This window comes from Schistocerca cancellata, chromosome 3, assembly GCF_023864275.1.
Source record: "Schistocerca cancellata isolate TAMUIC-IGC-003103 chromosome 3, iqSchCanc2.1, whole genome shotgun sequence".
Taxonomy (NCBI): Eukaryota; Metazoa; Arthropoda; class Insecta; order Orthoptera; family Acrididae; genus Schistocerca; species Schistocerca cancellata.
Window position 1 is genome coordinate 870,508,731 of NC_064628.1, and position 22,550 is coordinate 870,531,280.

The following is a 22,550-nucleotide window of genomic DNA, read 5'->3' on the forward strand; positions in this document are numbered from 1 at the left end:
GTGCAGTTGGTAGAATGGATAGCGTTTTCATTTAGCATGCAGGAGGTGGAGGGTTCGATTCTGGGTGGAGGCGTATTTGTTTCTAATTGCCAATTTCATTCTGCTATATAATAAGGTAGTATACACCATTTCTAAAGCCATATGTATCCAATATTTACATAATACAGCGTTTTTTAACGGCAAACAACAAAAGCATGGTCAGAAAAATCAGACATCTGAAGCAACTGACAAGTGTATTTCGAGATGCTATAGATGACTGCACAGATAAATAACTCAACAACTACTAGTCATTTATACTACATGCAGTATGTCCGCTCAGATATAACACATTAACAACCAATGACAAGAAACATTTCCATATCATTGATCACATGACGTTTGAAAAAAAAAAAAAAGTTGTCCTCAGATCAGATGCTCAAAGCATGTCCAGACGTGCGACACTCTGTATCATACAGCTCTGGACTCTACGCGACATGGCTGCATTCACAGTTACAAAATCAGCATGAATACATGCTATCTGTTCTTCCACAAGAAGAAATCCAAGCGAGTTAGGTCAGGTGAATGTAGAGGCTTTACAACTGGATCCCTCCATCTGAACCATCTCCCTGGAAATGTTCTGTCTAAATACCATCACATATTAATTCTGAAGTGTGCAGGCGCACAATCATATTGGAACCATAACCTCTGCTGAACATGAAGTTGGACAGCTTCCAATGTGTTAGCCAAATAGTTTGAGAGGAATGAATGATACCTTCATGCAGTCAACTGGTCTCCAAATATTCCGACCCAGACATTGATGCCACAGTGAACTTGATATCCCTGGTATATTCTGATACAGACGTTGATGCCAAAGTGAACTTGATATCCATTGTTGCCAGTAATGTGTGAGTTAACATCCAATAATGGGCATTATGTATGTTGAAGACACCCTTGTACGTGAACGATGTTTCATCGGACCATAGTACAATGCCTGTGAAGTCACTGTAGTACAGTGAGTATGTGGACAACCTTTGTCATGCAGTGGTGAAAGGCGAGAACCTGTCTCCCAAAGGCAAAACTTTACATGATGGAACATATTTTTATATGGATTACATCAACCAGGATATCTAGCATGAGCAGCAACACCAGCCTTGTTATCAGATGCACCAACGACCAGAAGCAGATCCACATATACATAGTTTGTGTATGACATACATCTGCAACATTGGTGCAGGATAACCCAAGAAGAAAATACGATATATGTGCAAATGTACATCGAGTCTGTTGTGGGCGCATTACTCCGCTAGCAACGATTTCCTGTCTGATGAATAGCTAATACAATATCAACACATCATTAGTTGTAGATGACTGTTCCATCTCACACACATTACCTGTCTTACAGCTTTTGCTCTGCATGATTCATCCCGACTCTATTAATTGTGAGATGTTCATGTTCGAACAGTTTCCCTAACGGTAATGGACTTGATGTTTCCACATTTCCATCGATGATGATGATAATAATAATAATAATAATAATAATAATAATACATGGAGACAATTATTAAACAGCATGTACTTATCAGTCTCAATGTTGAAAGGCATAATTAATGGTTCCATGATAATGATAAATAAAAATGAAGAGCACAAGGCAAAAATGATGATAGTCAATTTTTTCCCATTTTCAGGATAGGACAGGAATTTGTAGCTCAAATACGGCCGAATTTGTGGTGGGGTGTACACGGCAAGAATGCTGGCAGTTACTAAGTTATTTGCCATTTTATTTTTGTTGTGCACGGTAAAACCGATGAATGTCATCTGTGTTCACGGCACATATGATGAGAGTCATTTCATAAGGTTGGCAAAACCTGCTTGATCAGGAGTTCAACGTGCTGTCTTCACTCTTTTGTTTACTTTGTGTTTGTGATTAGAAAGTTGCCAAAGTTTATAGCTTGTGTTCTTGGTAGTTTCTGTGAAAATGAGTGAATTAAGTGAGTCAATTGTGGATGAAGATTGTGAAAAGTCAGTAAACCTAGCACAAAGAAGAGAAAATCCCATGGAAGGGTAAGAGATGTGATGAAAAAACTTAAAGTGTGTACTCACGAAACTGGGCCCGATTGCAGATGTAAAAGACTACAGTGTTTTGATAGAGTTTGTGAAGGTGAAAGAAAAAGATTAATTCCTCATTTTAGTAGTTTAGAATCTAATGATTCCACATACTTGGCTGGGCTTATCAATGTTGGGTAAATGAAATAAAGAATGCCAGAGTAAAGCCTTCGCCTTTCACTGTGATTGAAGCTGACGAAAACCTATTTAGAAAATAGACTGCTTTTTTGGAAAATCACTATCACAAGAAATACTCGTTTGCTACACGACCAATTTGTGAAATAAAATTTTCAAAAGACCATTGCAGGTTAGTTGAACACAGATCATCATACACTGGGTACTTTCTTATGTCACCGATCCTAACACAACACCAACTTACGAAGCTTTCAAGAGAGACAGAAGACCCTGGTGATAATATGTCCTCTTTACCACCAATTCTGCGTGAAGGTAAGAGAAAATGACTCAGCACTTTACCTTTGCTTTCACATATCAAAAGTACTTTGAAGAACTTCCTCATTGACAAAACTTAAGTTGTAAGAAACAATATTAAAATAAAATCTATATGGGCCTAATGTGTTAAAATCTAGAATATTATGAATTTTATAAAATAACCAGTAAACAGAATCTGTTTACAGGTTACAAGATCCAATGAAGAAGCACAGAAAGATAGCGGACTTTCATCGTTTTTACGAAGTTTTTATGACTACCATCACTTTTACCATATTTTTTGTGAACTTATTTAAGTTCTTACTTAATAAAGCACCTTAAAATTGAAAATTGTATTACATTTATTACCTAAACAAATAGATAAAGAACAATAAAAATACTGTTGTGATAATTATACGGTGAACGTTTATGATATACGAGAGACTAGAGCAGAAAATTCGCCGCCCTGAAAAGTTACAAGAAAGTGACTATCATCATTTTTGCCTTGTGCTCTTCAAATGGTAACTGAGTTTGAAATTACTTGCAAAGCATGTTGCTAGCCCTACAGGTGATGTAAGACCCTAACGAAATGCAATAGCCTGAACGTGGAAAGAATAATAGTTGGTACTAATCGAATGGACCATTGGGGGAAGACATACAAAAAACAGGTTTCGAGTCTAGTAGGTGCTTTAAAAGCTGACCAGTAAAAACGATTGTACTTCCCACAGTACATCAGTGCAAATGTTTTGTAGAAGAGCAGCTGTAATGGGTGTATGACGATTAAGACACCAGGTACTGTACCATGCAGACAACATTTAGCAAATAAAATCAGATACACCTCGACCCAGGATTGAAGCCTCAACATCCTGCATGATAATCCAAAATGCTATCTACTGCACCAACTGCGCAGAACTGCTGTTCTGTCCTGATGGAGGTAGATAACATACATGTAATTACAGTCTTGCCAGATTACCAATCTTTAATGTCCATTTTACTGGAGGAAATATCTGCAGGACCAAATTTTGTGAGAAACATTTTTGAGTTGCTAGTATGTGAGAAATCGAACTGCAAAATCCGAGTGTGCGAATTTTTCTCCATCCTATACATATATACAGTAAGTGTATGTGTTTGTGTGTGTGTGTGTGTGTGTGTGTGTGTGTGTGTGTGTGTGTGTGTGTGTGGGAGAGAGAGAGAGAGAGACAATTGACAGTAACCAAGAGGTTAAATATGTACCAATAGGAACATGAAATGATGATCTATGAATTATATGAAAGCTGGAAGGTATGACGATCTGTACTGAGTGAGATTTCACTATTTATCTTAAATATATTTTTTACACAAATCTTGTGCAGAACTCACAAGACTGGCATCCTCAAATGTTTCAAAGTAAAAATTCAGATGCCTTTTTGAAATTAATTTCAAGTTATTGTCTTTACCATTTGATTAACAGGTATAAAATGTTAGTACATAAGAGACCATCAAACTCCTTCATGTGTGTCACTGTCCACTTCCATTCATCCTGTTACATGATCTATGCTTCAGAAGATGACGCCAAGGAGATAAAATGAATGTTATGGAGGCAACTGTATTGTAAATTCATCCAATATTCAATGTATTGAGGGGGTGGGACGAGAAACGTGTCATACATATTTTTAATATTTGGGATACATTTGGCTTTGTAGTACATTTAACCAACGATGGAACATTTTTTTCAGTTCTACTTAGTCTACGATGTAGGGGGAGTATATACATTAAAGGCAGTTAAAATATGTGAAATTGTTACCAGTAAGCAATAGTGTGCTCTAGCCTACAGGAAGGAAGAAAATAAATATACAAAAACTGGAGAAAAAACGACAAAAGGCAGATGGTAAAATCGCTGATATGTGGCAAATTCAGTATTTTTGGGACAAATTCAAAAGCTCTGGCTTGCTACTAAGCCATTTTGGAATGTTATGATAAAGTTCCATAAAAAACCCAAAGATAGTGATGACTGTACCATATACCAAAACATGATTGCACTTGGTGTGTGCCACTTGTTGCAAAGAAGCAAACATACCTCTTCATTTTTCTCTTCAGAGATAGAGAGTCCACTTTATTGTAGGTGTCAAATGAAATTTCTATGATGTTTACAAAGTGTCTATACCAAATCCACAGCACACACAAAGAGAATCTGTTTGTTTAGCGATGTAGTGACATTCTAAATATACAAGGTGTTCTATAGACAAACTTATGGCGTCCCGAGATAACGTGATCAGGGTGGCTGTGTATGGTGACAACAGAAAATCTGCTCTGTGCATCTGAATGTCCACTCCAGAGACATTTTTAGTCTACATCTGGACCATGTGTAGCTGGATGCCATGGTCATGATACTGATAGTATTCAGGGGCAACATACTGCGAGCACTCAAACTGTAACAACCTTTTAGTTCATAAATTTTGCGTTATCGATAACTAAAGTTCTGTTATTTCCACCAGAAAACGACCATAGCTTCTAGCTTAGCTGCATATGGTCCAGATAATGTTCCTGTAATTCCTGTATTTGAGCCACAGTGGCTTGAAAACTATGTTACAGAAAATAAATCCTGTCAAAAATTTAAGAAATTTATATCAAAATAAATCGCTAAAATAAACAAATATTGAGGATTGTATTTCAGATCTCTCAACAAATTTTTTTCACTATATTCATTTGCTTTTTAATGTAATATATTTTCTTTTATTCTATTTGTTGGTACGCGGTTCATGCCCTGACCTGGCAGTGAAACATCTATCAGTATGAGGTGGCAGTCAGCATGTTAAATAAGTTGTTATAAATACAAGTGATTTGTAATTTTTGTGCTTGAGGAATGCTCAGGTCTCTCTAAATTTATTAGATTATGTGCACAAAGCAGTGTAGGTTTACAGGACGTGTAATTTGAGTCCCTCTCTCTCCCTCTCTCTCTCTCTCTCTCTCTCTCTCTCTCTCCCTCTCTCTCTTCCTATGTATATTGGACACAATCTCTCTACTGATCATGGCTGGTGAGGAAGAGAAATATAATATTGTGATGTTCAGTGAAAACAATATCGGTAAATGGAAATTTGCGATTGAGGTTCTTATAAGATTTTGTAAATGAGGTAGATCTGCTGGAATTTATTATAATGAAATATTCTTAAGTGACTAAGGAAAAATGGTATGGTAGAATTATGTTCAAAGAAAGATATAAAATTATTAACTTCGAAGAAACATGAGAACAAATGAAATTCTCAAATCATACAGAGAATTGAAGATAATCACCTGGGAATGCTAAAGACAAAATTATCTCCTTTGATCTATGGTTGTAGTTGTGTGATGGTTTCAAGTGAGGAGGAATGGTGAGTCAGTTGTTAATTCGGAAAATTTCGGTAATGGTGAAATTTGACTCACTAAATAACTTGTTTATTGATCATCTTCTGCAGTTAGAGAAATTAATTCGAGAGGTACAATCATCTGAAGCAAGAATAGAAGAAACTGATGTGTTCCATCTGTCGTGGACAATGCAGCCTGATTATGACAACCTAGTCGCAGCACTAGATACAGTAACTTTAGATTTCGTGAAGAGTCGAATTTTCGGTGGAAAGATGAAGAAGAAATATTTTGTCAAGAATGATCACATTAAGCCATCAGCAGTTTTCTTTGTCACAATCAGGACAGAAATCGAAGTATGATAGCATCATTAAATTTAATAACAGTGGTACTAATTGTTTGATTTTTCAGCGTTATACATCTACATCTACATTTATACTCCACAACTCACCCAACGGGGTGTGGCAGAGGGCACTTTAGTGCCACTGTCATTACCTCCCATTTCTGTTCCAGTCGCGTATGGTTCGCGGGAAGAACGACTGTCTGAAAGCCTCCGTGCGCGCTCGAATCTCTCTAATTTTACATTCGTGATCTCCTCAGGAGGTATAAGTAGGGGGAAGCAATATATTCGATACCTCATCCAGAAACGCACCCTCTCGAAACCTGGCGAGCAAGCTACATCGCGATGCAGAGCGCGTCTCTTGCAGAGTCTGCCATTTGAGTTTGCTAAACATCTCCGAAACGCTATCACGGTTACCAAATAACCCTGTGACGAAATGCGCCGCTCTTCTTTGGATCTTCTCTATCTCCTCTGTCAACCCGATCTGGTACGGATCCCACACTGATGAGCAATATTCAAGTATAGGTCGAATGAGTGTTTTGTAAGCCACCTCCTTTGTTGATGGACTACATATCCTAAGGACTCTCCCAATGAATCTCAACCTGGTACCCACCTTACCAACAATTAATTTTATATGATCATTCCACTTCAAATCGTTCCGCACGCATACTCCCAGATATTTTACAGAAGTAACTGCTACCAGTGTTTGTTCCGCTATCATATAATCATACAATAAAGGATCCTTCTTTCTATGTATTCGCGATACATTACATTTGTCTATGTTAAGGGTCAGTTGCCACTCCCTGCACCAAGTGCCTATCCACTGCAGATCTTCCTGCATTTCGCTACAATTTTCTAATGCTGCAACTTCTCTGTATACTACAGCATCATCCGCGAAAAGCAGCGTGGAACTTCCGACACTATCTACTAGGTCATTTATATATATTGTGAAAAGCAATGGTCCCATAACTCTCCCCTGTGGCACGCCAGAGGTTACTTTAACGTCTGTAGACGTCTCTCCATTGATAACAACATGCTGTGTTCTGTTTGCTAAAAACTTTTCAATCCAGCCACGCAGCTGGTCTGATATTCCGTTTGCTCTTACTTTGTTTATCAGGCAACAGTGCGGAACTGTATCGAACGCCTTCCGGAAGTCAACGAAAATAGCATCTACCTGGGAGCCTGTATCTAATATTTTCTGGGTCTCATGAACAAATAAAGCGAGTTGGGTCTCACACGATCGCTGTTTCCGGAATCCATGTTGATTGCTACAGAGTAGATTCTGGGTTTCCAAAAACGACATGATACTAGAGCAAAAAACATGTTCTAAAATTCTACAACAGATCGACGTCAGAGATATAGGTCTATAGTTTTGCGCATCTGCTCGACGACCCTTCTTGAAGACTGGAACTACCTGTGCTCCTTTCCAATCATTTGGAACCATCCGTTCCTCTAGAGACTTGCGGTACACGGTGTTAGAAGGGGGGCAAGTTCTTTCGCGTACTCTGCGTAGAATCGAATTCGTATCCCGTCAGGTCCAGTGGACTTTCCTCTGTTGAGTGATTCCAGTTGCTTTTCTATTCCTTGGACATTTATTTCGATGTCAGCCATTTTTTCGTTTGTGCGAGGATTTAGAGAAGGAATTGCAGTGCGGTCTTCCTCTGTGAAACACCTTTGGAAAAAGGTGTTTAGTATTTCAGCTTTACGAGTGTAATCCTCTGTTTCAATGCCATCATCATCCCGGAGTGTCTGGATATGCTGTTTCGAGCCACTTACTGATTTAACGTAAGACCAGAACTTCCTAGGATTTTCTGTCAAGTCGGTACATAGAATTTTACTTTCGAATTCACTGAACGCTTCACGCATAGCCCTCCTTACGCTAACTTTGACATCGTTTAGCTTCTGTTTGTCTGAGAGGTTTTGGCTGCGTTTAAACTTGCAGTGAAGCTCTCTTTGCTTTCGCAGTAGTTTCCTAACTTTGTTGTTGAACCACGGTGGGTTTTTCCCGTCCCTCACAGTTTTACTCGGCACGTACCTGTCTAAAACGAATTTTACGATTGCCTTAAACTTTTTCCATAAACTCTCAACAATGTCAGTGTCGGAACAGAAATTTTCGTTTTGATCCTTAAGGTAGTCTGAAATCTGCCTTCTATTACTCTTGCTAAACAGATAAACCTTCCTCCCTTTTTTTTATATTCCTATTAACTTTCATATTCAGGGATGCTGCAACGGCCTTATGATCACTGATTCCCTGTTCTGCACTTACAGAGTCGAAAAGTTCGGGTCTGTTTGTTATTAGTAGGTCCAAGATGTTATCTCCACGAGTCGGTTCTCTGTTTAATTGCTCGAGGTAATTTTCGGATAGTGCACTCAGTATAATGTCACTTGATGCTCTGTCCCTACCACCCATCCTAAACATCTGAGTGTCCTAGTCTATATCTGGTAAATTGAAATCTCCACCTAAGACTAAAACATGTTGAGAAAATTTATGTGAAATGTATTCCAAATTTTCTCTCAGTTGTTCTGCCACTGATGCTGCTGAGTCGGGAGGTGGGTAAAAGGAGCCAATTATTAACCTAGCTCGGTTGCTGAGTGTAACCTCCACCCATAATAGTTCACAGGAACTATCCGCTTCTACTTCACTACAGGACAAACTACTACTAACAGCGACAAATACACCACCACCGATTGCATGCAATCTATCCTTTCTAAACACCGTCTGTGCCTTTGTAAAAATTTCGGCAGAATTTATCTCTGGCTTCAGCCAGCTTTCGGTACCTACAACGATTTCAGCTTCGGTGCTTTCTATCAGCGCTCTAAGTTCCGGTACTTTACCAATGCAGCTTCGACAGTTTACAATTACAATACCGACTGCTGCTTGGTCCCCACATGTCCTGACTTTGCCCCACACCCTTTGAGGCTGTTGCCCTTTCTGTACTTGCCCGAGGCCATCTAACCTAAAAAACCGCCCAGTCGACGCCACACAACCTCTGCTATCCGTGTAGCCAATTGCTGCGTGTAGTGGACTCCTGACCTATCCAGCAGAACCCGAAACCCCACCACCCTATGGCGCAAGTCGAGGAATCTGCAGCCCACACAGTCGCAGAACTGTCTCAGCCTCTGATTCAGACCCTCCACTCGGCTCTGTACCAAAGGTCCGCAGTCAGTCCTGTCGACGATGCTGCAGATGGTGAGCTCTGCTTTCATCCCGCTAGCGAGAGTGGCAGTCTCACCAAATCAGATAGCCGCCGGAAGCCAGAGGTGATTTCCTCTGATCCATAGCGACACACATCATTGGTGCCAACATGAGCGACCACCTGCAGATGGGTGCACCCTGCACCCTTCATGGCATCTGGAAGGACCCTTTCCACATCTGTAATGACTCCCCCCGGTATGCACACAGAGTGCACATTGGTTTTATTTCCCACTCTTGCTGCCATATCCCTAAGGGGCCCCATTACGCACCTGACGTTGGAGCTCCCAACTACCAGTAAGCCCACCCTCTGCGACCGCCCGGATCTTGCAGACTGAGGGGCAACCTCTGGAAAAGGACAGGCAGCCATGTCGGGCCGAAGAGCAGTATCAGCCTGAGACAGAGCCTGAAACCGGTTCGTCAGACAAACTGGAGAGACCTTCCGTTCTGCCCTCTGGAATGTCTTTCGCCCCCTGCCACACCTCCAGACGACCTCCCACTCTACCACAGGTGAGGGATCAGCCTCAATGTGGGCTGTTTCCCGGGCAGCCACAGTCGTAGTCCGATCGGGGAATGCGTGGGACGAGCTGGCCGTCCCCGACAAACCCCCATCCGGACCCCCACAGTGACGCCCATTGGCAACTGTGGGGTGAAAGATCATAAAATGTCAGACTGACGAAAACAAAAACAAAAAAAAACTCAGCACAGAAACTAAAACACAATTCTGTAGGTGCAGCCTCTGATGATCAAGATGGAAAAGAGAATAATTACTGAATCATTCCACATAGTGATGAAAATTAGGATATGTCAACTGGAGTTAAATGGCATTTGGATTCCAGAGCTACAGACCATTTTATAAATAGTAATATACAGTTAAAACCGTGAAAAGATTATCAGTGCTAACTGATGTTGTCAAGTCTGAAACATTTCTATTAGCTAAATGTGTTGGTGAAACTGAACTTGTGTAAGTGCCGAGAAAATTACTGTTTTGAGTATAGATATACTTAGATTCCAGGTCTCAGCGATAACCTGCTGTCAGTAGGTAAACTAAAATCAAAAGGCATTAGAGTAGTTTTTGAGAACAGTAAAGCTATTAATAAAAAACAACATAAATCTTGCTGTTGTACAGAGAAATGAGGCAAACATGTACACACTAAATTTTATGCATAAGGAACTTCATTGTCATGAAACTTCGCCAACAGAGATGACTGAAGTGTGCTACATAAGGTTGGTTAACATGAGCCACGATAACACTCGTAAGTTGCTGATGCAAACTGATGGAATGAACCTCAAATCTAGCAAGTCAGACTATAATACTTGTCATACATGTTTTGAAGGGAAACCGACGTCACAGTCCCATAAAACACCAAGAGTAGAAACAACCAGACCACTAGAACTTAGTCATAGTGATGTAATTGGACCAATTACTTCAAGTTAATAAGTGATAATAAAATGTATGTTTTAATATTTACTGACGATTTTATGTTTTTTCTTGTGCATATTTTCTAGAAACAAAGTCAGATGTGCCAAAGTTATTCAAAATTTTTGAAGCAATGTCTACAGTTCAGTTTAATTTGGAAATGAGTCACCTTTGTTGTAGAACTGGATGAGAGTGTAATGACCTATTTCTGACAATCGATCCCTACAAGTGTACAGTGTTTCGTAAACATTCCGTGAAGTGTTAATTTACGTGGAGTGATATAGTTATTCTTTGACTTAGCTTTTGTTAGTTATTCCGTGCTGTTCGTGTCTACATAAATCATTCATGTGTGTAGTGTTAAGTTATTGCTAAATATATGTGGGAATAAAGGAATTGTTTTCTCCAACACCCACATTTGGTGACCCCGACGAACTACGTTAACATCCGCATCGGCTTCAGCGTTTAACGAAGTTCCGCAACGTTCACGTTTGTAACTTCCGCGCCATCCGCGTCGCGCTCGTTTCAGCACGATAATGACCGATTCGCCAGTCTAAATTCAACCTGAAGCCAGCAGTGCAATTAACAGTGTGACGATAAAACCTCCACCATTCTGGTTACACAATCCTCTATTGTCGTTTGCCCAGTTAGAAAGCTAGTTCGTCCTCGCACAAATATCGGCGGACGAAACTAAGTAATTGCAGCACTTACAGAAGATCTAACATCAGAAGTACAAGATATCCTAGCCGCACCACCGGATACCGATCGTTATGCATCCATTAACAACGCATTAATAACGCGTTTGTCACAATCAAGAGGCAAAACGGCTAGAGAAGCTACTGCGCACTGAAGAACTCGGAGATCGAACTCCATCACAACTCTTACGACGTTTGCGCTCACTGGCAAGTAACACTGTAACTGATGATGTGCTACGAAATATATGGTTGTCTCGGTTGCCGTCAGATACTCAAAAAATTCTCACGGTATGTGCAGGCGATTTAAACGCACTGGCACAAACGGCCGACAGGTTAATTGAAATGTATCCCACATCAAATATCTCAACATAAACGCCACAACAAGAAAATTCGCCCACAGTGACGCTAGTCTCCCTACAATCACAACTGGCAGAGTTGTCCGCACAGGTAGCTGCATTACAGACAACGCACAACCGCCAACGGCCACGCCGCCGACGGTCACGAAGTCGCAATCGATCACCATCACTACAGAACTTACGCTGGTACCACAAGACATTTGGTAATGATGCACGAAAGTGTACGCCACCTTGCAGGCGGAAACATGAAGCAGACACCGTAGCAGCGATAACTTCCAGTGCAAACACTCGCCGACTTTTTGTGACAGACCGCGAAACAAAACTACAGTTTCTCGTCGATACAGGCGCAGAAGTGTCCGTATATCCAGCAAACCGCCTATCACGGCGGAGCTGCGACGACTGTTATCTATTCGCCGCCAATGACTCCAAAATTAGAACATACGGTCGAGTAACATTATTCCGTAACTTGGGGCTACGCCGTGTGTTTGAATGGCAATTTACAGTGGCAGATATATCACAGCCTATTATCGGAGCAGATTTTTTTGTCCGTCTACGACTTACTGCCAGATCTGCGACGTCAGCGACTAATAGATTTGACTACTAGTCTGTATACAACAGCCCGCATCTCGTGGTCGTGCGGTAGCGTTCTCGCTTCCCACGCCCGGGTTCCCGGGTTCGATTCCCGGCGGGGTCAGGGATTTTCTCTGCCTCGTGATGGCTGGGTGTTATGTGCTGTCCTTAGGTTAGTTAGGTTTAAGTAGTTCTAAGTTCTAGGGGACTTATGACCACAGCAGTTGAGTCCCATAGTGCTCAGAGCCATTTTTTTGTATACAACAGGAAAAGTCCGTTGTATCACACCACTAGAGGTACACACAGTTACAGGCGACACACCATATATACGATTACTGAAAGGACACCCCGAGATCACACAGCAATCGCCTACTATCCCACCAGTCAAGCATACAACCGTTCACCACATTTTGACCACGCCAGGGCCGCCAACTCACGCTCGGCCTAGACGTTCAACGACCGAAAAGCTAAAAGTGGTAAAGCAGGAATTTCGCAGCATGCTGTCACAAGGTATCTGCAGAGTTTCTAGTAGCAGTTGAGCATCCCCAATTCACATCGTTCCTAAAAAGAAGAATGGATGGCCCCCCTGTGGTGACTATCGCCAACTCAATGCAAGGACCATTCCAGACCGGTACCCAGTCCCACATATAGAAGACTTTTCTGCAAATGTTCACGGTAAGACTACATTTTCTACCACTGATCTAGTTCGAGCTTACTATCAGATCCATATAGCTGCAGAAGACATTCCTAAAACAGCGGTGACAACTCCATTCGGTCTACTTGAATTCACCCAAATGCCATTCGAACTATGTAATGCCGCCCAGACCTTCCAACGTTTTATGGATGAGGTTACAAGAGATTTATATTTTTGCTATGTGTATATAGATGATTTATTGTTGATGTCTGCATCGGAAGAGGTGCACTTACAGCATTTGGCACAAGTGTTTGACCGCCTATGCACACATGGACTAGTAATTAATCCTTGCCAAGTGTGTTTTTGGTGAGAAAGGGGTCCACTTTCGCAATCATGCACTGATAACTGCACTATTGAATGAACTACTTAAAGGCGCACCTAAACCTAACCACAGTGAGCATTGGACTATCGAGACGGATACCGCGTTTCGCGCTATAAAAAAAGCTATAGCAGAGGCCGCACAATTAGCACACCCGGTCGCGCATGCTCCACTCGCTCTCATGGTCGATGCTTCGTCCACTGCCGCTGGTGCCGTACTTCAGCAACAAATTGATCAATTATGGTAGCCCATTGCATTATATAGTCATAAGTTGTCACCATCTCAGCAACGTTGGGCAACAAATGACCGTGAGCTGTACGCCGCTTATGCGGGAGTAAAAAATTTCAGACACGCATTAGAAGGGTGACAGTTCACGATTTACACAGATCGTAAACCGCTTACCTATGCGTTTAAGGTAAAGCCAGAGAAAGCATCGCCTAGGCAGCTGCGACACTTAGATTATATCAGCCAGATCACGACCAGCATTGTGTATGTGGAATGGAAGCTAAATGTTCCAGCTGATGCACTTTCTCGCATAGAAGCAGTGTCCACAGTATCAGATGATTGGTTCAAATGGCTCTGAGCACTATGGGACTTAACATCTGAGGTCATCAGTCCCCTAGAACTTAGAACTACTTAAACCTAACTAACCTAAGGACTTCACACACATCCATGCCCGAGGCAGGTTCGAACGTGCGACCGTAGCGGTCGTTCGGTTCCAGACTGTAGCGCCTAGAACCGCTCGGTCACGCCGGCCGTCCAGTAGCAGATGACATCGCACAGGTGGAAGCGGTGACAAAGGCCACTGATTACGACGCCCTCGCGCATGCGCAACAATGTGATACTGAGTTGCGTGATCTATTGCAACAAGAGAAAGGATTGAAGCTACAGCTCGTGACATTTCCTGAAGCAAGCATTGAATTGTACTGTGACGTAGCAAGAGGAAAGATACGTCCATTTGTGCCACAGTAATTCAGAACACAGGCAATTGCATTAATGCACAATCTGTCACACCCAGGAGTAAGAGCCACACTCAGATTGGTCAAACAAAAATTTGTATGGCCATGTATGCACACAGACTGTAAAACATTTTTGAAGCAATGCTTGGCGCGCCAGAGGAATAAAATCACACAGCACGTCAGGGCACCATTAGACACATTTCTTCCACCAAATCAGCGTTTTGACCATGTGCATGTTGACATCATCGGCCCACTCTCGACATCGGAAGGCTACAGTTATTGCCTCACGGTGATTGACAGATTTACTAGGTGGCCTGAGGCATTTACAATGAAGGACATCACTGCAGAAACTATAGCTCAAACATTTTTTCGCGGTTGGATTGCCCGGTTTGGAGTTCCACTGAGAATTACAACTGATCAAGGACTACAATTTGAAGCCTACGTTTTCAAAGCATTGGCTACGTTATTAGGTACAAAACGCATATGCACCACGGCATACCACCCCGCATCAATGGCATGGTTGAGCGTCATCGACAGTTAAAGGCAGCACTGAGATGTCACGCAACACTGAATTGGACAGAGACACTACCTATCGTACTTTTGGGTCTACGAACGTCATTCAAAAGTGATCTGAAAGCAACAACGTTACACCTACCTGGAGAATTTCTGCACAGCATGGCAGATGATACGATCACAGCCTCAGAATTCGTCACAAGATTAAGAGAGCATACGAGGTGCATTCAAGTTCTAAGGCCTCTGATTTTTTTTCTCTGCACTGGAAAGAGATAGAAACATGCGCATTGTTTTAAAATGAGTCCGCGTTCATTGTCAATACTTCCCAGACATGGCAGCACCGTACGGCAGATGGAATTTTACCGCCAGCGGCGAGAATGAGAACTGTTTTAAATACTTAAAATGGCGAAGTTTTCCTTACTTGAACAGCGTGCAATCATTCGTTTTCTGAATTTGCGTGGTGTGATACCAATTGAAATTCAACAACAGTTGAAGGAGACATGTGGTGATGGAGTTATGGATGTGTCGAAAGTGCGTTCGTGGGTGCGACAGTTTAATGAAGGCAGAAGAACATCGTGTGACAACAAACCGAAACATCCTCGGGTTCGCACAATCCAGTCTGACGACATGATCGAGAAAGTGGAGAGAATTGTTTTGGAGGATCGCCGAATGACTGTTGAACAGATCGCCTCCAGAGTTCTGCGCACACAGTCCTGCATGACGACCTGAAAATGCGAAAAGTGTCATCCAGGTGGGTGCCACGAATGCTGACGGAGGACCACATGGCTGCCCGTGTGGCATGTTGCCAAGCAATGTTGACGCGCAACGACAGCATGAATGGGACTTTCTTTTCGTCGGTTGTGACAATGGATGAGACTTGGATGCCATTTTTCAATCCAGAAACAAAGCGCCAGTCAGCTCAATGGAAGCACACAGATTAACCGCCACCAAAAAAATTTCGGGTAACCGCCAGTGCTGAAAAAATGATGGTGTCCATGTTCTGGGACAGCGAGGGCGTAATCCTTACCCATTGCGTTCCAAAGGGCACTACTGTAACAGGTAAAATGGAAATAGAAATGTCGTGTGGCTAGGGCCTCCCGTCGGGTAGACCGCTCGCCTGGTGCAGGTCTTTCGATTTGACGCCACTTCGGCGACCTGCGCGTCGATGGGGATGAAATGATGATGATTAGGACAACACAACACCCAGTCCCTGAGCGGAGAAAGGTGCATCCTACGAAAATGTTTTGAAGAACAAATTCCTTCCTGCACGGCAACAAGAACGTCTGGGAAGGGCTGCGCGTGTGCTGTTTCACCAAGACAACGCACCCGCACATCGAGCTAACGTTACGCGACAGTTTCTTCGTGATAACAACTTTGAAGTGATTCCTCATGCTCCCTACTCACCTGACCTGGCTCCTAGTGACTTTTGGCTTTTTCCAACAATGAAAGACACTCTCCGTGGCCGCACATTCACCAGCCATGCTGTTATTGCCTCAGCGATATTCCAGTGGTCAAAACAGACTCCAAAAGAAGCCTTCGCCGCTGCCATGGAATCATGGCGTCAGCGTTGTGAAAAATGTGTACATCTGCAGGGCGATCATGTCGAGAAGTAATGCCAGTTTCATCGATTTCGGGTGAGTAGTTAATTAGACAAAAAATCAGAGGCCTTAGAACTTGAATGCACCTCGTATATGCCAATTGAGACCAACAATGCCCAGAAACCAGCTTGGAAGACACTCGTTCGTTTTTGCGGAGCTAGACAAGTGCACGCATGTATTCTTACGCAATGATACTGTGCGTAAACCACTGCAGCCACCATATGACGGACCATATCTGGTAGTCAGTAGGGATACCAATACTTTCCGCATAATGATTAACGGTACACCCACCACAGTTGCAGTGGACCGTATCAAACCTGCATTTCTGGACGCAACAGACAGCACAGCTACCACTGAACACAAACCAGAGAAGACAGGAGAAGCTACAAGATGTATTCCTGTACCCCATGAACACCACAACGCTCAGCGAACACCAGTCACTGTAACACCAAGACCGACGTCAAGGACTACTACACCACTCCCTGAAGCAACCACTGACACACGTGACGCACCGCCCGGTTTCAAGAAGGAAGTAGTTTCAAGAGCTGGACGGTGTGTGAAATTTAATCTGCGGTATCGTTAGCATTAAAGGGGGGATTCATGTAGTGACCTATTTCTGACAATCGATCCCTACAAGTGTACAGTGCTTCATAAACATTCCGTGAAGTGTTAATTTACGTGCAGTGATATACACTCCTGGAAATTGAAATAAGAACACCGTGAATTCATTGTCCCAGGAAGGGGAAACTTTATTGACACATTCCTGGGGTCAGATACATCACATGATCACACTGACAGAACCACAGGCACATAGACACAGGCAACAGAGCATGCACAATGTCGGCACTAGTACAGTGTATATCCACCTTTCGCAGCAATGCAGGCTGCTATTCTCCCATGGAGACGATCGTAGAGATGCTGGATGTAGTCCTGTGGAACGGCTTGCCATGCCATTTCCACCTGGCGCCTCAGTTGGACCAGCGTTCGTGCTGGACGTGCAGACCGCGTGAGACGACGCTTCATCCAGTCCCAAACATGCTCAATGGGGGACAGATCCGGAGATCTTGCTGGCCAGGGTAGTTGACTTACACCTTCTAGAGCACGTTGGGTGGCACGGGATACATGCGGACGTGCATTGTCCTGTTGGAACAGCAAGTTCCCTTGCCGGTCTAGGAATGGTAGAAAGATGGGTTCGATGACGGTTTGGATGTACCATGCACTGTTCAGTGTCCCCTCGACGATCACCAGTGGTGTACGGCCAGTGTAGGAGATCACTCCCCACACCATGATGCCAGGTGTTGGCCCTGTGTGCCTCGGTCGTATGCAGTCCTGATTGTGGCGCTCACCTGCACGGCGCCAAACACGCATACGACCATCATTGGCACCAAGGCAGAAGCGACTCTCATCGCTGAAGACGACACGTCTCCATTCGTCCCTCCATTCACGCCTGTCGCGACACCACTGGAGGCGGGCTGCACGATGTTGGGGCGTGAGCGGAAGACGGCCTAACGGTGTGCGGGACCGTAGCCCAGCTTCATGGAGACGGTTGCGAATGGTCCTCGCCGATACCCCAGGAGCAACAGTGTCCCTAATTTGCTGGGAAATGGCGGTGCGGTCCCCTACGGCACTGCGTAGGATCCTACGGTCTTGGCGTGCATCCGTGCGTCGCTGCGGTCCGGTCCCAGGTCGACGGGCACGTGCACCTTCCGCCGACCACTGGCGACAACATCGATGTACTGTGGAGACTTCACGCCCCACGTGTTGAGCAATTCGGCAGTACGTCCACCCGGCCTCCCGCATGCCCACTATACGCCCTCGCTCAAAGTCCGTCAACTGCACATACGGTTCACGTCCACGCTGTCGCGGCATGCTACCAGTGTTAAAGTGCGATGGAGCTCCGTATGCCACGGCAAACTGGCTAACACTGACGGCGGCGGTGCACAAATGCTGCGCAGCTAGTGCCATTCGACGGCCAACACCGCGGTTCCTGGTGTGTCCACTGTGCCGTGCGTGTGATCATTGCTTGTACAGCCCTCTCGCAGTGTCCGGAGCAAGTATGGTGGGTCTGACACACCGGTGTCAATGTGTTCTTTTTTCCATTTCCAGGAGTGTAGTTATTCTTTGACTTAGCTTTTATTAGTTATTCTGTGCTGTTCATGTCTACACAATTCATTCATGTGTGTAGTGTTAAGTTATTGATAAATATATGTGGGAATAAAGGAACTGTTTTCTCCAACAGCCACAAGAGTATGTATCAAACGAGCTGAGGACTATCTGTGAAGACGTGGGCATTCAGATTGTGTTCACAATGTGATAAACACCACAGCAGAATGGAGTTTTTGAATGTGTAAATAGGACTATTTTTGATAAAATGTGTTGTATGCATCTAAAATGGCAAACTTGACAAGAGTTTGTGGACAGAAGCAGCGTTCATTGCAGTCTATATCATAAAAAGGAGTCTAACTACAGCCTGAGAGGAAAAGTTCCAATGGCTCAACTTGGAGCAGGTTAGGATTTTGGTTGTATACCCTTTTTAACAATTCCAATGGAACTTGTAGTTGGACAGTTTTATTCTCACTCACTTAAATGTATTTGTAATGGCTGATTCCCAAATGGATACAGATTTTGGATCCAGAGATGAAGAAAATATGTTCAGGAAATTTTAGAAGAAAAGAAATTCACTTTCGATAGGACAACTAGCGAACAATGTTTTCAAGAAGTAGAAGAAAACAGGGTAGAGGAATACAAGACAGATGAAATCAAGAAAGCAGGAAAGAAAACAGTAAATTCAAGACAATTGGTCAGGAAGATTGAAAAGGTACAAACTCTTCGATAAAGCGACGGGGAGTGAAGAATACCTGCATTATTAGTCAATACTGCAGTATTGGCCTTGCATGCTGCATCATTTGGTGATGAAATTCCTGAGTGTTATGAAGGTATACAAGGGCAAGGCGAACATGAATTGAGGGAAGTAATCAACGAAGAAATAAAGTAATTGTAACTTAATGAGACATAGCACTTGACTGAATGCTGCCCAGAAGAGAAACCAATTGATGGAAAACGAGTCTTCAGTATTAAACATAATGAAGATGGAGAAATTGAAAGATGTAAGGCGAGGCTTGTAATGAAACGTTGTGCTCAGAGGAAGTGTTATGATGAAGATGAAATGCACACTCCTGTTGCACAATTCTGCTGAGAACGCTGGTGGCAATAATCATTGAAGATGATCCATATATAGGATGACATTTATAGACATATATGAAATAAAATCGTCATAACTTCCTATTGGTTTGCAGTAGGACGTTCAAACTGTATGGTGGCCATGGGGCATGATGGGAATTAGTATGGTTTGGTTTAGCGACCAAGACCACTTACATTTGGATGGGTTGGTCAATAAGCAAAACTGGCACATTTGGGGAACAGAGAATCCGTATTTCTCGATCGGAAGTCTCTTCACCCTCAAAGGGTCACTGTGTGATGTGCAATGTCCAGTCATGGAACAATAGGTGCGATATTCCTTTATGGCATGGTTTCAGAAAATGATTTCATCCCCACTATCCAAAGTGACCCTGATTTCGACAAGATGTAGTTCATGCAAGATGGAGCTCGACCCCATAGAAGCAGGAGAAAGTTTGATGTCCTGGAGAACCGCATTCTGGGTCGTACCCAGAGGCCACTGGCATAGGTCTCGATTGGCTGCCATATTCTCCGGATCTGAACACATGTGACTCCTTTTTGTGGGGCTATATTAAAGACAAGGTGTACAGCAATAACCCCAAAACCATTGCTGAGCTGAAAAGAGCCATTCAGGTGGTCATTGACAGCATTGATGTTCTGACACTTTCAGCAGGTCATGCAGAATTTCGCTATTCGTCTATGCCACATGATCGACAATGATGGCAGGCATATTTAATATGTCATTACCTAAACCCAAATATCTGTGTTGAAGTTTACATGTTGAATAAAGTCTGTGCACCCCACGGTTTGTAACTAATTCGCGTTTTTTTCATATAGTTCAATAACTGTCACCCTGTACATGCCAAATGGATATCAAAAATGCTTTTCTGCATGGAGAACTACATGAAGATGTCTGCATGAAGACCCCTCAAGTGATACAGATCAAAAGAATCAAATCTTTGAATTAAAAACGTCATTGTATGGACTGAAACAGGTTCCTCATATGTAGAATCAACATTTGATAGTTTTATCAAAAGTATTGGACTCTGGCAGTCAAACATGGACACATACTTACATTTATGCAATTTGGAAGACATTAGAGTCCATCTTCTATTATATGAGGATGATGATATAATTGCTTCAAGTAGCTTTGATGAGATCCACTAAGATATAAAGGGCCTCGCAAAATCAATTTTCCATGCAAAATATGGGAGAAGTTACAAAATTTCTCGGCATTTATTTCAAAAGGTCGAATGATGGAATGATTATAAGTGAAGGTATATACTTACAAAAAATACTGAAATGTTAAACATGAACAGCTGTGACACAGTTAAGACACCAGGGCCGAACAAACACACAATGGAGAGCAAAGCAGAGCTGAATAACGATCAGGTATAAATAGGCAAATCCAAACCGTTTTGTCAATTGACAGCTTGTTTGATGTATGCTATGTTCACAAAAAAACTGGAACTGTGTACAGTAGTAAGTTATTTCAGCAGATACCAGGCGGAACCAACAAAGCACCATTGGAAGGGACTTTAATAAATATTAAGATTCATTAAATATTAATTAAAGAAATGCTAGATTTTGATTTGCGTTGTGGAAGAGGAGGAGTGTAGATGGCTTTCTACTCGTACTACACAAATGTACGTTTTTGGCAGTGGAGAAGATAGGAAGTCTATAATAGGATTTCTTTTGCAAATGCCTGAAAATACTGTTTAACGGTTTTGGCGACAAGAGAAGTGGTGCAAAACTGGATTGCGAAATTCACACTTCTCTTACTACAGCTGACTTACCTGAAATGTTTAGCCGATCCTGTTCTCTGGATATGTGGGCTGCATCGATCTCTATAACTTTTCTCCAAATAAATAATGCTAGTTAGAGGAACCAAAAAATTACAATCTCTCTCACTTGAAATAACTCGGTACTCTCATACTTCCAGTTTAACTCCGGTGTATTTTCCTTTCCACAAGTTTCATATAAGCATACAAATTCTTACAAGTTAGTTACACCGATACCCATTACATACAATTAAATGTAATCACAATTGCCTGGTTTTAACAACCAAATAATTTATAGACGTCCCACACATCTTGCTTCGTTCAGGGCTAAGACTTGAAGTAAGTTAAAAGTCTATAGTCAAATGTTCGTTTTTCTTTTTTTCCACAATCACATTCACTAACACAACAAAGAATAGTATTTAATTACTCTGTGTCCTTTCACACAGTGTCTGTGGCTCTTGTGGTAAACACTTGTCGGCAGCGTTTGACTGCCTTGCTTATCGTCTTCTCGTTACAAACTTCCAACCTGCACACAGAAACCAGCGGCGCAGTAGATACGTTTCCGCTGTCTTACTTGCTTTTTAAATATCTGGTGTTCGAGACGGTGGAAGGCCGAGTGTCTCTAGAACTTATATCAAAATTATCGAGTCACTACATATCCCTCCCCTTAGCTCAGACACTCGATATTTTATACATATTCATTAAGTACTTTAATATCTCACATAGCGCTAATTTATATTTTAATCAGTATACATTAAATTTCTGCTAGTAATCATGTACTTAATATCTAGCACTTCTTTTTGCATTTTGATAATAACTATGAATATTTCACCTAATGTTGGAGTTAGTACTTTTATATCTAGGTATCGTGCAGACAACATTCTTGATTTCCAGTCACAAACTCCTGGTGTCATAGACACTTATTTACTTCTCTCTTCATTCTAATTCTCTGTACTAGTTTTTCTTTAGTACATAATAGTTTCATTACCTACAGTAACTTGCAGTCTGGAGGAACTCTGGGCAAATGAAATTGTTCTTTCTGACATTCATAAACATAAAACATAATAATGCTAGTGGAATATAGAATTCAAATTTACCAGAATAATTCCAAC